The 15911-nt window shown below is 44.2% G+C and overlaps 1 protein-coding gene across 3 annotated transcripts in view; it reads left to right on the top strand.

The window, feature by feature from the left end:
* TEX264 (testis expressed 264, ER-phagy receptor) overlaps window positions 1-15911 on the top strand; it is a 216165-nt gene that overhangs the window by 122288 nt on the left and 77966 nt on the right. The window lies entirely within an intron of this gene.

The following is a 15911-nucleotide window of genomic DNA, read 5'->3' as shown; positions in this document are numbered from 1 at the left end:
ATATTTCCAACACTGTCAAAATATTTTAAACTATTTTCCCCCTTCCTCTTTTATATAAAAAAGGAAAAACATTTCCATATCAATGTTATTTATCGTCTATTGTATTTTCCTAGCAGTAGGGCAGACCCCAAGAATAATTTAAATGGGACAAATGCATAGTAGCAACAGTCCACCACTACACCTATACATATTTCTTTCTTGTGAGGTACCTCAACAGGAGTAGGGTTGCCAACCTTCAAGTAGGGCCTGGAGACCTCCCAGAATTACAACATATTCCCAGGTGCCAGAGATCAGTTTCCTGGAGAAAATGGCGGCTTTGAATGGCGGATTCTGTGGGACTGCACACTGCGGAAGTCTCTCTTCAGGCTCCTCCGCACCCCCAGGCTCCAGGAATTACCCAACCAGAGCTGGCAACCCTAAAAGGATGGCATGATGTACTGTATGAAAGGCAGCAGAAAAATCCAGTAGGAGCAATAAAGAAGGGCTTTTGTCTACATTCAGTCTAAGTTCCTCAAGTAAAGCTACTGTCTCACAACCTTGCCTGAGACCAAATCTTGAAATGTCCACAGCACATGAGTTCTCCATGAAGATCTCTGCTTGCAGCTCACTTTGCTCCCCGTTCTGGTAAAATGCTTGTTTTTCTTCTCTCCCCCGTGCTTGAACTCTGCCTGGTTGTGAGCTCCTCCTATTACCTCTTAAGTCAGGCTTTCTCAACTAGGATTTCATGAAACCCTGGGGTTCCTTGAAGGCCCTGGAAGGGTTTCCCGAATGGGTGGGAGTTAATTCACTTAAAAAATATTTTTAAATATATATTTTTAATGTATTAAACATTTATGGTCATGTTGACCTCCCCCTCCCAAAATGACCTGGAGGGGTGGGAAGGGGAAGGGTCCTGGGTGGATATACACCTTCTTCCCAACCATATTCTGCATGATTGCACCACTTCTGGGGTTTCTCAAAGCCTGAAGAAAGTTTCAGGAGTTTCTCAATGGTAAAAAAAAAAAAAAAGTCAGGAAAGGCTGTCTTAAGTCTTTGTGATCATAAACTGCATTTTAGCCCACCCTTTCTCCAAGGCGCTCAAGACAGTGTTCATGGTTATCTTCTCGCTTTTATTTTTATAACAACACTGTGAGGTAGCTTAGGCCTGGAGAGTGTGTGTGAGCATAGCTGAGTGGAAATTTTGAATGCTAATCAGTTACTTCTAATGAAAATGGGACCAGAATGTCAGTAAACTTGTTGCTAATGGAGTCAGAATAAAGTTACCTAATTCGATTATTTCCCCAAAGTAGTTAACATAGCATTTTCACTGTGTTTTATCCTCAGTGAGTTTAAAGCATGTCTGTCTCCAGAGATGGTTGAAATGGCAGATGGGCAAGCATGTGGGGGAAGTAAAATAAAAACCAGCCAACTAAAGCAAAGCTGACCCTGCAAGACACTTCAGCCATTGAAGTTTAGAGATGCTATAGTTTTTTTTTGGGCCCACTCACCTTTGCACTTGTGTCTGCTGGGCTTCTGTCTGTGTGCCCATGGAGCGAATAGAAGGAATTTATCCTAAGTGCCAAATCCTGTTTTGTGTAAAGGTTAAATAATAAAATGAAATCTCTCTATACACTCCAGCTCTTCTTAATTCCTTTTTATTACTTCCATTCAAAGAGCTGTCACTCATCAGCCCAGTAGGGAAGGGAAGGGGGGTGGGGGGTGGGGGGAGGCACTGTTATTTCCTCGCACCCTCAGTTCAGTTTATTTCCAAAATGAGAACCCAAACGAGTAAAAGCAAATCATTTAGTTGGAGAACAGGGTGGGTAAGGATGCAACACTGCCTCCGTGGGGCTGATTTGTAATGAAAGGGAAGTTGAAATGGGAAAGAAATGCTGCTTTAAAAATACAGATGTGGACTGTACTTAGCAAACATAACACACAGCGATAGCTCCCTCCCTTCAGGCTATCTAGGGTGAGTTGAATGCGTCCAAATGTGAATTTAGAAGCAAGCCAAATGTAAAGAAAGCAGATTACGTGTTCTGGTATATTCATTTGGAAGATGATTAAAAGCCTCCATGTTTTGTTTCGTGCAGCAGCCAAAGCAAATAGACTTCTCAATTAAAAATAAATTTTCAGTCGTACTTACTTTTTAAAATGCAGTCTGTTCAAACTAATTTTGGTCAGTCTGGATTGCTAGAGGCTATTTGAAAACTGATTGTAATTTTAAACCATTCCTCTGACATCACCACACTTCAATCAAGATCCCAAGCTGTTTGTTTAAAGGCAGCGGTGTCTGTGCACACGGGGCAGTTCCAGACTGGCCTAGTACTTGATCTTGACCAGTTTGGGGGGAAAATGCTAGAGTGGCTCATGCTGAGTGAGACTATCTTGTTCTGTTCCAGTGATTTAATATACCCGTTTCTTATGTTATCTCAGTTGTTTCATTGCATACAATATTTAAATTGATTATTATGCTTCAGTTTGCTTTTCCAAATGTTGATTATGTATAGCAGAAAATTCAGAAATATATCTATGTGTTTATTTATGTCAAATAGAGAGGTAAATTCTGTGAGGTTATACAGTATTTATAATGTGGAATGTAGAGCTGCCAACTTCTAGGTGGGACCTGGAATTCTGGAATTACAATTAATCCCCAGACCTTTATAGTCTGGAGTACAATGCAAGATAAGTACAGCTGCCCTGGAGAAATGACTGGTTTACAGGGGAGACTCTATGGCATTATATCCTGATTAGATCCCTCTGTACTCCAGCCACACCCTTCTCAGCAGCCACCTCCAAATTTACTAAACCAGAGTTGGCAAGCTTCCTTGCTAGCCTGCACTGCTCAAGAAAGCTCAGTACTGGTCTTTGTTGAGATAAAATCAGTGATTGACTTTTATAATAAACCCTGAAGTGACAGTAAAGAAAATTGCATGCTGGGAGAGGGTCTCTTCCAACTGAGACATCTGCCTCAGAAGAATTAAATGAGAATGGCAAGCCAAGAAAACAGTGAAAAGAAACAGATGGGCAGGTGGATTATATAGATATGAAAGGACACACGCACCAGTATAAGCAAGAGTAGAGAAGCAGGGGAGTCTTCGGCCAGCAGAAGAAGCAGAAAAGACAAGCAGGATCTGTACAAGTGTCTTGAAACAGACAAGGAAATTACAGGGGAAGTTGATAGAGAGAGAAGGGGTGCAGCAAGGAGAAGATCCTCTAAAACTACTAAGGTCCAGTAGAGGAGACATGGCTCCAAGGATCATATTTCAGAGCACCTCCTGGAAGATCTAGGGGTGCAGTAAACCTCTACTGGTGACACCGAGACAAGTCTAAAAGTAGAAAGTTAAAAATTAAGTTGCACTAGGATTACAAACCATGGTGGGCGAGCAGTGGCTGGAGATCTTCTGGAATTACAACTGATCTCCAGATTACAAAGATCCCCCTGAAGAAAAATTGCAAGATTTTATCAAAGACCACCTCTGATCAATTATGCATGACCTGGAATGCCTGTGATGGCAGCGACCGGGCTTTGGGGAAAATCCCCGATTATGCTCGACGTCGCCACCATCTGAGGCCTGGCCCAACCCAGGCCCTGGGAAGACCTGTGTTAAGAAATTGTGGATTTTTCCGTGGGCAGGGATCCACCTCGGGCGCAGCCAAGGGCTAGGTCGGGCTAGCCCTGTGCATAATCGGAGGAGCCGGGCTTTCGGGTCCAGCTCCTCCCCTGACCTAAGGCGTACCTGCAGGGACACCTCTTGATCCTGCCAGCTCCAAGGCTCTGACAGAGGTGTCCCCCCAGCCCCACCATGGTGGGAGAGCAGCATGCTGCTCCCCGCCATCATGAAACGGCAACAGCCCAGCTTAGCTGTCGCTGTGCATAATGGGTCTCTGAGTGTCTTTTGGAAATGCTACAAGAAGTTTGAGTTGGCTTTTGATGGCAACATTCAAGTTTTAGTGAGTTCACAAGATTCTGGGGATTGCTGTATCTTAAGGCAGCAGTGCCATTCTATCTGATAAAGTAGCATGTATATTTCAACCAAAAGCTGGAAGGAGGACGGAGACTGGCCACTGAGACTTCGGGGAGGGTGGTATATAAACAAACAAACAAACAAACAAATGTCATCCTGTTCCATCCACTTTCTGTTTGTAGCCCAGTCACATCTCCAGCAACTTTGAGGCATGAACTGGTTGCTGGAGAATTGTTGAGACCGCAGTGAATTTTCTCTCTTTGGAGCCAAGGGTGACTTTATTGCATGGGTCTGAAGCTACTGGCTAGAATTTCTGTTACATCTGAAAGAACAGGAGAAAGAAAAAAACATTGCTCCCTGCAGAAACTTGTTTCTCCTTTGCTGTCCCTCTTCCTTTCCCTTTGTCCTCCAGCAAATGGTCCCACGTCTACAGGCCTTCTTGCAAAGTCCTGCAGCTTTTATTTCTCTGGGAGGTAAGATATTGGCCCAAATCATTGTAAGATATTGGCCCAAACCATAGATACTGGCCCAAATCCATAAGTACATACTTAGGGGCTTTTTGCACGCCTTCAAAATAGCACAATGGTTGCCAATTGAAAACGCTACTGATTTGCTGTTTTGCACAACGTCGTCGACAATCTGCCACACACCTGAAACCAATCTGCAAAAAGCGCTTCCTTGTAGCGCTTTCAGGGAAATCCCCAAAAGTGGATTCACCCTCCGGAAAGCGATACACTCCTGCAACCAATCTGCAACACTAGCGAAAAAGACCTGTGCGTTAACATTGTTGCGGTTTCTACAAAGTCCCTCCCCCTGGCTCTCTTCTCTGATCTTCCGGCGAAGCGATCGCCGTTTTTTTTTTCTCCGAGCGAGCGGGGATAAACGCACCAGCGAGCCTCTTTCAGTTTAGAGGCTTCCCCGGCTTCAGTCCCTCCCCTTCAGTCACTAAGCACACTTCAATCACTAAGCACACTACTAAGCAGTCACTTTATTTTTTACACATTAATTCAGCCGAAAATCGGGCCCGTGAGAGGGGGGGGGATTTTTTTTTTCACTCGGAGGGAGCGTGGCAACGATCAAACGACAGCTCAAACACACCAGGCAGCTGGATGGGTCTCTCCATTGCAACGAATTAACACAGATTCGTTGCAATGGGTCTGTTTTTTTTATAAAAAAACCTTTCTTAAAGGGAAAGGGGCTGTTTGGGAGCATGCTAACGGCTGCCCATTGGCTGCTTGACGGCCAGGGGCGGGACGAGCTCGGCAATAGCGCTTCCTTTCTAGCGATTTCTGCCGAGACCGGAAGCCTGTGGGAAACGCTACAAAACGCAACTGGATTCCACTACAAAGGCAGGTATGCATAACGACGAATTCCACTATTTTAAATGGCGATTTTTCATTCAGTGACCAATTTACTACAAAGATCCCGGTGCGTAAAGCCCCTTAATATGCTTTAAATATTGAATCTAACATCTTACAGTTTCTATGTTGTCAGACCTTTTAAAGTTTTTTATAGTATTATTACTGTTTTCTCTCTTTTTAAATTGTCTTAGTTTTTAATTACAAGTATTTGAATTTCGGTCTGAATGACTGTAAATAAATATTGATTGATTGTACTTAACTTGCATTGTACTTAACATGTGAGACAGCTTGATGTAGTGGTTAAGAGGGGCAGCCTCTAGTCTGAGGAGCTGGGTTTGATTCCCCACTCTCCCACATGCAGGCAGCTGGGTGACCTTGGGCTAGTCACAGTCCTGTCAGAGCTGTTCTCACAGAGCTGTCTCTCTCAGAGCTCTCTCAGCTTCAGCTACCTCACAGAGTTTCTGTTGTGGGAAGAGGAAGGGAAAGTGATTGTAAACTGCTTTGAAACTCCTTCAGGTAGTGAAAAGTGAAGTGTAAAAACCAACTCTTCTTAATTAGGTGGCTGATTTTTATTTTATTGTTTGCCTCTGTAATATTCTCCCCCTATATGTCAGGGTAATTTTCCTAATAAACAAGCTCAATATGTTAAAGGTATACAAAATCCCAATAAATATATTTTCAAACAAAAAGCCAATTATGTTCACACTAAGTAGAATGGCTTACCTCAAACTTTACACCTTTGTAATTATCAGGCAGGCTTGGGTTGGCAGAGTTACCTTTTATATATAGTGTCTTTTTGCTTCTTTGTAATGGACAGTGCCATTGTGTTTTTCTGGCTTTAAGAGAGGAAGGCAGAACCCACTGCTACCTGACACTTTAATGCCCATGGTGACAGGATAACATGTAAACAGCAGCTCTGAAGACAAACAGAAACTCGTCTGTAACTATGGAGGGCAAATGTTGCAATATTAAAGGACTGGACAAAAAGCATACATACCCATGTGTACAGATTCTGGGGCATTCTCAGTTGTTTTAATTCTGTGTTATGGGGTACTTCAGTATATCAAGTACTCCAAAATAAGTGTCACAACAGACCTTCACCACATTCTTAGGGCAACAGCAGCTGCTCAAGAGAAACCCCACAACAAGGGGCTTAATCCTTCCCACAGTATGATTTTCACAGTTCAAAACTAGAGGAGCAGTCAGCTAGCACTGGAAAGGGAAAAATAGACAAACCTGTCTTTTCTCTGCTTCCTGTGATGATAAAAGCATATTGTGGCTGGATAGGTAGGGTTTTGATCTCTGAAACTGTGTAAGAGAAGACGCATTAGCCCACTCACATCCCATACCATGACCCTCATCCAATTCTGAATCATGTGCAGTTGCTATTGCCCTTCATCGTTGATCTTCTGTGCAGTCCCACATGGGGACACTGCATGAACAGGCCTGCCAAATGATAGATCTTTATAGCTAAAAGCCTCTAAGGGAGCTGTGTGCTGGAACCAGTAGCTTGTTCTTGCCTAGCGAAACGGGCTCCTGCTCAACTGTGCCCCCCCCCCCCCGTTGTCAGTTCTTCTTTTGCTGCCGAAGGAGAAAGTCATAATTTAGAATCTCTAGCAGGTAGTTGGGAAAAATAATTTTGTTTGGATTGTTAGAATTGACATTTGCTTCTGAGTATTTTCCATGGCTCAAAAGGCCCTCTTCAAGAATTACTCCTGGTGTGGAGCAAAGATGGCCCAAACTGATGAACACAATCTCTGTCTGTTCTGTTGTGTGAAGGGCATAGTGTATCTACATGTAAGACCTGCCAACACTTCACCTTGAAAGCTAGAAGGGAAAGAATGTCAAAACTCAAGGTGCCAGTGTGGGAAAAAGGCCCTTACAGCATCAGAGCCTTGGTGCAGCCACTGAGGACTGTTGTGTCATACAACAATCTAGCAACATGAAATGAGTGTGTGCCCTAGAATGTGTTCTAGAATCCCTTGCAAACAAACAAGGGTTTTGTTGCTGATTGGTCAGCATGAGAAACATTCCCTGAAGGAAGTTTTAACACTAGCTTGGAAGCTTGGATTTCTGAGTAGATATGGTGAACGAAACAGTCTTGCTTCTATCCATAACAGCCCGCACGTTGTCTCTCTTCAAAAACATAATTCCTTACACTGCTTGATTGGTTTCCTCTCCAGCCTGATTGCTGTCCAGAAGGATGATTTGTGCACATGGATCTTCATTGGACATTCCTGGGTTAGTTTCAGTCAGGGCCATTCCGCATTACTTTAATGTAGCAGAAGGCTTGCAAATTGTAAAGGTTACTAATTTGCAGTTCCGCAAAACGTCGCACACAATCTGCCACACTTCTGAAACAATCTGCAAAAAGCGATTTGTTGTAGCGCTTAAAGGGAAATCGGGAAAAGTGGATTCACCCTCTGAAAAGCGTTATACTCTTGCAAACAATCTGCAACAGTAGCGAAAAAGACCTGTGTATTCCCATTGTTGCTGTTCCAACAAAGTCCCGCCCCCTGGCTCTCTCCTCCGAACTTCCTGCGAAGCGATTGCCATCCTTTTTTTTCTCGGAGCAGAAAGCAATGAACCAGCGAGCCTTCATTCAACCAGCAAGGCTTCTCCAGCTACAGTCCCTCCACAGAAGTGCTTTAAAGCTCCCCTAAGTCCACAAGCACAACACAGCCCCGTTTGCAAGTTCCCTTTATTTTCAGCCAAAAATCACGCCTGTTAGGGGGGGGTTATTTTCACTTAGGGGGAGCGTGGTAACGATCAATCACCAGCTCACATGCCAGCTGCCAGCTAGATGGGTCTCTACGTTAGAAAGAATCAAGGCATATTCGTTGCAACGTGTTTTTTTTTAAACCTGTTCTTAAAGGGAAAGGGGCCTGTACGTTTGATTGACGGCCAAGGGCGGGGCAAAGCACAGAAAAAATCGCTTCCTGTCTAGCGATTTTTGCAAGACCAGAAACCTGTGGGAAATGAATGAAACGCTACTGAATTCCACTAAAAAAGCAGGTATGCGTAACACCGAGATTGCACTTTTAAAAATAGCGTTTCCGCTTTGCGGGACCAATTGGCAACGTTGGTCCTTGTGCGGAAAGGCCCTCAGTTTTGCTTCATGGACTTTCTTGACTGTTCAACATGCCCACCACAGAAACCTATCCTTTGAGGTACATTGGTGGGGGAGGGAAAATCAGAAAAATGCATTAATGATTGAATCATACATGCCAAAATTTTACTGCTGAGGTTCTGGCTAGGTCACATTCTGCAGTGCTTTAAACTAACAAGAACACCCCAAGAGCAATGATTTATGAAACATTTATTTAGTGGTATTTGCATTTTTGAGCAGCTGAGCCTGATAAAGTCCTTCCCATAGTGCCCCTGCCTGCCTTCTGTTTCCCAACAAAACACCACGGGGGCATTGTGCTGAATGAACAAATCCTTCCTCTATTTTTTAATTTTGACAGGATTCAACTTGTATTTTAATGAATTCAGGTTGAGTTGTAAATTAAATTTTAATTAGAGCAAGTCCCTTTTACTAGCAATTAAGAGAGCTTCCTTGGTGGAAGATAGAGAGCAGCAGTTGAGCTGGAGTTGTGGGGGAAGGATGTCAAGGAAAGAGATTGAAATGTTTTCCTACCTTAGCTTTGCAAGCCTTTGTTTGGCACGCTCCTGTTTGATCGTGGGGATTTGGAAAGTGGGAATAAAATTTATCCTTGAGTCCCAATGTCAGAATCTAAATGCCTTTAAGAGCCATATTTTTCTTTCTCCCCTGCCCCCTTTTTTCTGGAACCATTCACTGACAAGCAACTTAATGTTATTTGTTCGTTTTTATTTACAACATTTATTTACAAACAAAACAAAATTTATATCTCAACCTCCTGCCCTTACAAGAGCTGACAAGGCAGCCAACAATTAAACAACAACATGATAATAATAAAATCCATTATAAATAGGTATAGGAATGATCTGACGCACGAACCTTAAAACGTGACAAAGATTATCTGGGTCATGGTTCATGAGCTGAGGTCCTTGTGATCTTGCCCACATTGGTCTCCCACACCCCTCTATGTGGTTTTCCAGTGGTGTTTGGTGGTTTGTGGTGAGGCCTGCCATTACCTTCTGCACCAGATACTCTGTTGCTGATAAACTGATTGTCAAAACATTGGGGGTGGGGGATGGAGTTTTACAACCCTGGAAATTGTGGCCCTCTAAAGCTAAACAATGGCCACAGGATTGGAAAATCAGTTTACATTCCAATCCCAAAGAAGGGCAATGCCAAAGAATGTTCAAACTACCGCACCATTGCACTCATTTCTCATGCTAGCAAAGTCACGCTGGATCATGGAGAAAGCTAGGGAGTTCCAGAAGAACATCTACTTCTGCTTCATTGACTATGCTAAAGCCTTTGATTGTGTGGAGCACAACAAATTGTGGCAAGTTCTTAAAGAGATGGGAATACCAGAGCATCTTATTTGTCTCTTGAGAAACTTATATGCAGGTCAAGAAGCAACAGTGAGAACTGAACATGGAATCACTGATTGGTTCAAAATTGAGAAAGGAGTTCGGCAAGGCTGTATACTGTCGCCTTGCCTGTTTAACATGTATGCGGAGCACATCATGAGAAAGGCGGGATTAGAAGAGTCACTAAGTGGGATCAAGATCACAGGGAGAAATATCAACAACCTCAGATATGCAGATGATACCACTCTAATGGCAGAAAGTGAAGAGGAACTAAAGAGCCTGTTAATGCGGGTGAAGGAGGTGAATGCAAAAGTTGGCTTGAAACTCAACATCAAGAAAATGAAGATCATGGCATCCGGCCCTCTCAATTCCTGGCAAATAGATGGGGAAGAAATGGAGATAGTGACAGATTTTATTTTTCTGGGCTCCAAGATCACTGCAGATGGGGACTGCAGCAAAGAAATTAAAAGACGCTTGCTCCTGGGGAGGAAAGCTATGGCAAATCTAGACAGCATCCTGGGGTCGCGATGGGTCGGACACGACTAACAAACAAACAAACAAACAAAGCTAAATAGGTGTACTTGTTGCCAATAAGAAAAGGGTATAAAAACAAACTCTTCCTCTCCAGCTGAGGAAATCCTGCTCCCATTGTGACTTGCTCTGTCTGTCTGGGATTACTGAGGTGGACTCAGGCCTCTGAGCCACCTGTCTCTCCGCTCACGGTGGGCAAAGGGACTTAGCTGCCTGTCAGAGTCTTCCTGTCTGGTAGTGTCTGATGGTGAGCAGGAGAATCCCAGGAATAGATCAAGAGAAGGAAGCTGTCAGGACGCCCTGCTATGGCCAGAGTCTGGGAGGATGGCAGGAGGGGTTTGGTGCCTGGTCTGTGTGTGTGGGGGGGGGGACTTCTTCCACCCACAGCAAGCACCCTTAGCACCAGGCCCAGCACAACTCAGGGGTTTTACCAGGCTGGCTACACTTCCAGGCCTAGCGGGGCTCCTAAGCTGTGAGGGCACTGCTGGGCTCAACACAGTTTGCAACTTCTGGCAGCATGTCTTGTGAGGCCCCTGCCACCAGGCCCAGCAAGGCCCAGTCTGTGCAACCACTGCAGAGCCAAGGGATTCTGGGTTGATCTGCCACTGCTGCCTGCAGAACCAGCAAAGCTCCCGGGCTGCTGCCACTGAACCTAGTGCAGCTCCCCTGTCCCACTGACAAATGCTAGAAGAGGTTTTTTTTGGGGGGGGGGAATTACCCCCTCATTTGTTATTTGTTTTTTTTTTTTAAGATTTCCGATTTTTCAGCAAACCTGGAGTGTCCCCCAAGTATGCAAAAAAATCTCTTTAGCATCCGTGTGGCCAAATCCATGGATTTAATGGTTATATAATGGTTAATAAAACAAGAGGTTTAAGGCAAAACTTCCATAGTGTTGCATGTTTATTTATTGCATTTGATGATACTTTTAGATTTAGGAAAGCATCTGTCTAGAACAGGGGTAGTCAAACTGCGTTCGCTGGCAGGAGCTCCTGGGAATTGTAGTCCATGGACATCTGGAGGGCCGCAGTTTGACTACCCCTGGTCTAGAAGAAAGGCTTTTTTTGTCTGGTCACTGAATTGGTTAGATTATAGATTACCTGAAGCACTGGAAACAAGTTAGTTCCCATGAAGACAACTGACTAATGATAGTGGTGAAAGCCAGGTAAAGTGTAGGCAGGAGCTATTCAGTCTCATAACGAGGAGTATGACAATTTGGTTACCTCTGTCAACACCGTTCAGGCTTTTGCTGCTGATGGAATGTTATAGTTTACTAACACATCTCTTCACTGACCTACAAACAAAACAGGCCTCTCCCATAGAGAAAGTGTTCAGGTGAGCTTAGTGCCTTTGCAAGAGTGTAGGAAGAGACCTACTTTTTGGAGGCAAATAGACAATACATCGTCTATACTGGCTCAAGTTCATTAATGGAGAGAAGAACATTTTTATCTTGGAAAAGTTTTCAGAAAGGAAAGAACATTCATAGGTCACAAGGGGCATCACATCAAAATCACAAGATGTCATAGTCCCATTGTATACGGCACTGGTCAGACCACACCTGGAGTCCAGTGTGCAGTTCTGGAGGCCTCACTTCAAGAAGGACGTAGATAAAATTGAAAGGGTACAGAGGAGAGCAACGAGGATGATCTGGGGCCAAGGGACCAAGCCCTATGAAGATAGGTTGAGGGACTTGGGAATGTTCAGCCTGGAGAAAAGGAGGTTGAGAGGGGACATGATAGCCCTCTTTAAGTATGTGAAAGGTTGTCACTTGGAGGAGGGCAGGATGCTGTTTCCGTTTACTGCAGAGGAGAGGACACGCAGTAATGGGTTTAACCTACAATTACAATGATATAGGCTAGATATCAGGAAAACAATTTTCACACTCAGAGTAGTTCAGCAGTGGAATAGGCTGTCTAAGGTGGTGGTTAGCTCCCCCTCACTGGCAGTCTTCAAGCAAAGGTTGGATACACACTTTTCTTGGATGCTTTAGGATGCTTTGGGCTGATCCTGCGTTGAGCAGGGGGTTGGACTAGATGGCGTGTATGGCCCCCTTCCAACTCTATGATTCTATGAATTGTTCAGTAAAAATGGGGGCCCACAAGACTCATAAAGGGATCTCATCTCCCCCTACACACACTCTCACAGAGTGACTCATTGGGACTCCTGTCCCACCACCAAACTCAGTGGCTTGCTTGGAGCAGCTCTAGACAAGGCAGTGATCTCCCTCTCCTGTGGGAGAGAGGGACTGAGCCACAGAGAGGGCGGGGCAATGTTAGTCTCTGCTGGCTTGCCCAAAGCTGCTCTGACATTGAAAATCTGGCTTTGAACCAGATGGAAAAAGATCCTGGCAAAACCTGGAACTAGACTGCTAGCACATACTCAAATGTCTTGGTCACATTTGTTCATGCTGATTACCCAAACCAAAACAATGCTTTCTTCTTGTAGGAGATCTTAAGAAGAGAGGCAGAGAGAGACAAACTCCAGAAGCATATAGAAAGGCAATAGAATTGTTAACAGAGGGTTGGGAGAGGAACTAAACTGAAGGGATGCCTGAAATGTACGAGTCAAGTGGACTTCAGATGTTGAGGGTCCATCATGCCTTCCTAAGCAGAAGACCAGGGGGCTTTACGCACCGGGATCTTTGTTGCAAATTGGTCACTGAATGAAAAATCGCCATTTAAAATGGTGGAATTCGTCGTTATGCATACCTGCCTTTGTAGTGGAATCCAGTTGCGTTTTGTAGCGTTTCCCACAGCTTCCGGTCTCGGCAGAAAAGGAAGCGCTATTGCCAAGCTCGTCCCGCCCCTGGCCGTCAAGCAGCCAATGGGCAGCCGTTAGCATGCTCCCAAACAGCCCCTTTCCCTTTAAGAAAGGTTTTTAAAAAACAAAACAAAAACAGACCCATTGTAACGAATCTGTGTAGATTCGTTGCAACGGAGAGACCCATCCAGCTGCCTAATGTGAGCTGTCGTTTGATCGTATGATCGTTGCCACGCTGCCTCGAGTGTTAAAAAAAAAATCCCCCTCCTCTCACGGGCCCGATTTTCGGCTGAATTAATGTGTAAAAAATAAAGGGACTTTATTTCAGCAAACGGGCTTTTATGTGGTTTGTGCTTAGTGACTAAAGGTGAAGGACTGAAGCCAGGGAAGCCTCTAAACAGAAAGAGGCTCGCTGGTGCGTTTATCCCCGCTCGCTCGGAGAAAAAAAAATGGCGATTGCTTCGCCGGAAGTTTGGAGGACAGGCTCAGGAGGAGGGACTTTGTAGAAACCGCAACAATGTTAACGCACAGGTCTTTTTCGCTAGTGTTGCAGATTGGTTGCAGGAGTGTATCGCTTTCCGGAGGGTGAATCCACTTTTTGGGATTCCCCTGAAAGCGCTACAAGGAAGCGCTTTTTGCAGATTGGTTTCAGGTGTGTGGCAGATTGTCTACGACGTCGTGCGTTATGGCAAATCAATAGCGTTTCCAATTGGCAACCATTGTGCGATTTTGAAGCCGTGCAAAAAGCCCCCAGTTATTAGAGGATGGGTTAAGAAAACTCCCCACAATCCAGTTGTACTTGTATTTACTCATAAGTAAATCTAATACATTACATAGTTAGTTACAAGTAAATATGCTTAATATTGCAGCCTTGCTTGCCTTTGAGCTCTAGAGGAAACAAGGCAGCACTCTCTGAGGAAATGAGAGTTTCAGGTTTATGTAGCTTCCAGCTAATTCTTCATATCTTATTCCAGCTGCTTGCTGTGTTTGGCTTTTGGGCCTCTGTAATAACCGAGGGTTTATCTAGCTGCTTTTCAAAGTGACTCCCCTAGGGCAGCAAAAGAGCTGATAGAGTTGGAGTGGATAAGAAAAAGACTGCACATTTAGTCCTCCAGTTCTGTACCTCAGGATCAGTGATGAACTTAGTGATTTTGAACAGGTTGTTCTTTCTGAGGAGAACAGATGTGTGAAATCACCTGTCTCCCTCAGTCTACCTGTACTTATTCACCTTTCAAACACTTTCAATGAATTGTTCAGGAAAAATGGGGGCCCACAAGACTCATAAAGGGATCTCATCTCCCCCTACACACACTCCTACAGAGTGACTCCTTGGGACTCCTGTCCCACCACCAAACTCAGTGGCTTGCCTGGAGCTCCCAAGGTTGGTTCGCGGCAGTTTACAATTTCAATATACAATCCCATACACTACCAATAAAACCCTCGTTAAAATCCCTTTAAAATAACATTCTAAAACGCAACAATTTATGGTGATATACAATTTAAAGGAACAGCCACAGGATCCTTTTCACATGTACTACTGCCAAGGCAATTCTCACACATCCTATAGTGACACTTGATTTTTCCTAGCTAAATGCAGAACTTTACATTTTTCACTACTGAAATTAATTTTAGCCTAGTTTTCCAGCCAAGATTATCCTGTATCCTGATTTTGTCTTCTGCTGTGTTTGCTACCCCTCCCAGTTTAGTATCATCTGCAAATTTAATAAACACCCCCTCTATTCCTTCATCTAAATCACTCATGAATATGTTGAACAACACAGGCCCCAGGACAGATCCCTGAGGCACTCCTCTCCCAGAAGATGACAAACCATTTACAAGCACCCTTTGGGTGCAATCTGTCAATGAGTTCTCAATCCACCTAACAGTAATAGGATCCCTACCACATTTTACCAACTTATCAATAAGAATATCATGCAGAACCTTATCAAAACCCTCACTGAAATCAAGGCTAACAATGTCCACAGCATTCCCCTGATTTAGCTAGGTAGTAACTTTCTCAAAAAAAGAGATAAGGTTAGTCTGACATGACTTGATCTCGAGAAAGCCATGCTGACTCTTAGTAATTACAGCCATCTGCTCTAGCTGCTCAAGGACTGACTGCTTGATGATTTGTTCTGTAATAATGCCATGTAGCATGGAGAGTTTCATTACACATTACAGGGAAGAGAGGGAGAACTCGATTTTTCAGTGATCACCCTGCATTGTTCTGTGACATTTAGTTCCATGCTTGCACAAGGATAGATTCAAATGGGTAGCTTTATTGGTCTGAAGAAGCACAATAAAATCAAAGTCCAGTATCATAAATCTTTGTTGGTCTTAAAGGTGCTACTGGACTCTGATTTTATTATGCTTACACAACGGCTTCGGAAAGATGGCGCTGTAGCAGACCATATCTTATGGTCTCTCAGACCTAACTGAGGGGCAGGGGCAGCAACTCCTGTCAGACTTGAGCGAGGTGCGCAAACCTTGCTCGTGGTCGCCCCGGGAGCCGGGAACGGCACCCAGAGGGTCCTACAGATCCGTGGAGAATAATTTCTCCGGATCTCCGCAGTTTGTGTCAGGGGCCCAGGCAGCAGCCAAAACTGAAAGTAAATCTCTAAGCTTGAGACGACCAGCTGTATGAAATCCTGCATCTCTCCTGCCGACTCTCTCCACTTCTCGACTAGCTTTTTCAGCTCGAGCGACTGACAAAAGGAACGGAACGGAATCATCAGCATAAAGACTCCCTGGCCCCCCCCTCACCTTTTGTAACACTTTTTGGCTTTTGTTCTGAGACAAAGTTCCTGTTTATTTGTGGTTATTATTTCTACAACGGCTCTTCTTTTTAAAA

This window comes from Paroedura picta, chromosome 3 (genome assembly GCF_049243985.1).
Source record: "Paroedura picta isolate Pp20150507F chromosome 3, Ppicta_v3.0, whole genome shotgun sequence".
NCBI classification, from domain to species: Eukaryota; Metazoa; Chordata; class Lepidosauria; order Squamata; family Gekkonidae; genus Paroedura; species Paroedura picta.
Note: the sequence above shows the minus strand (reverse complement) of the source record. Positions and strands in the feature narration are given on the sequence as shown.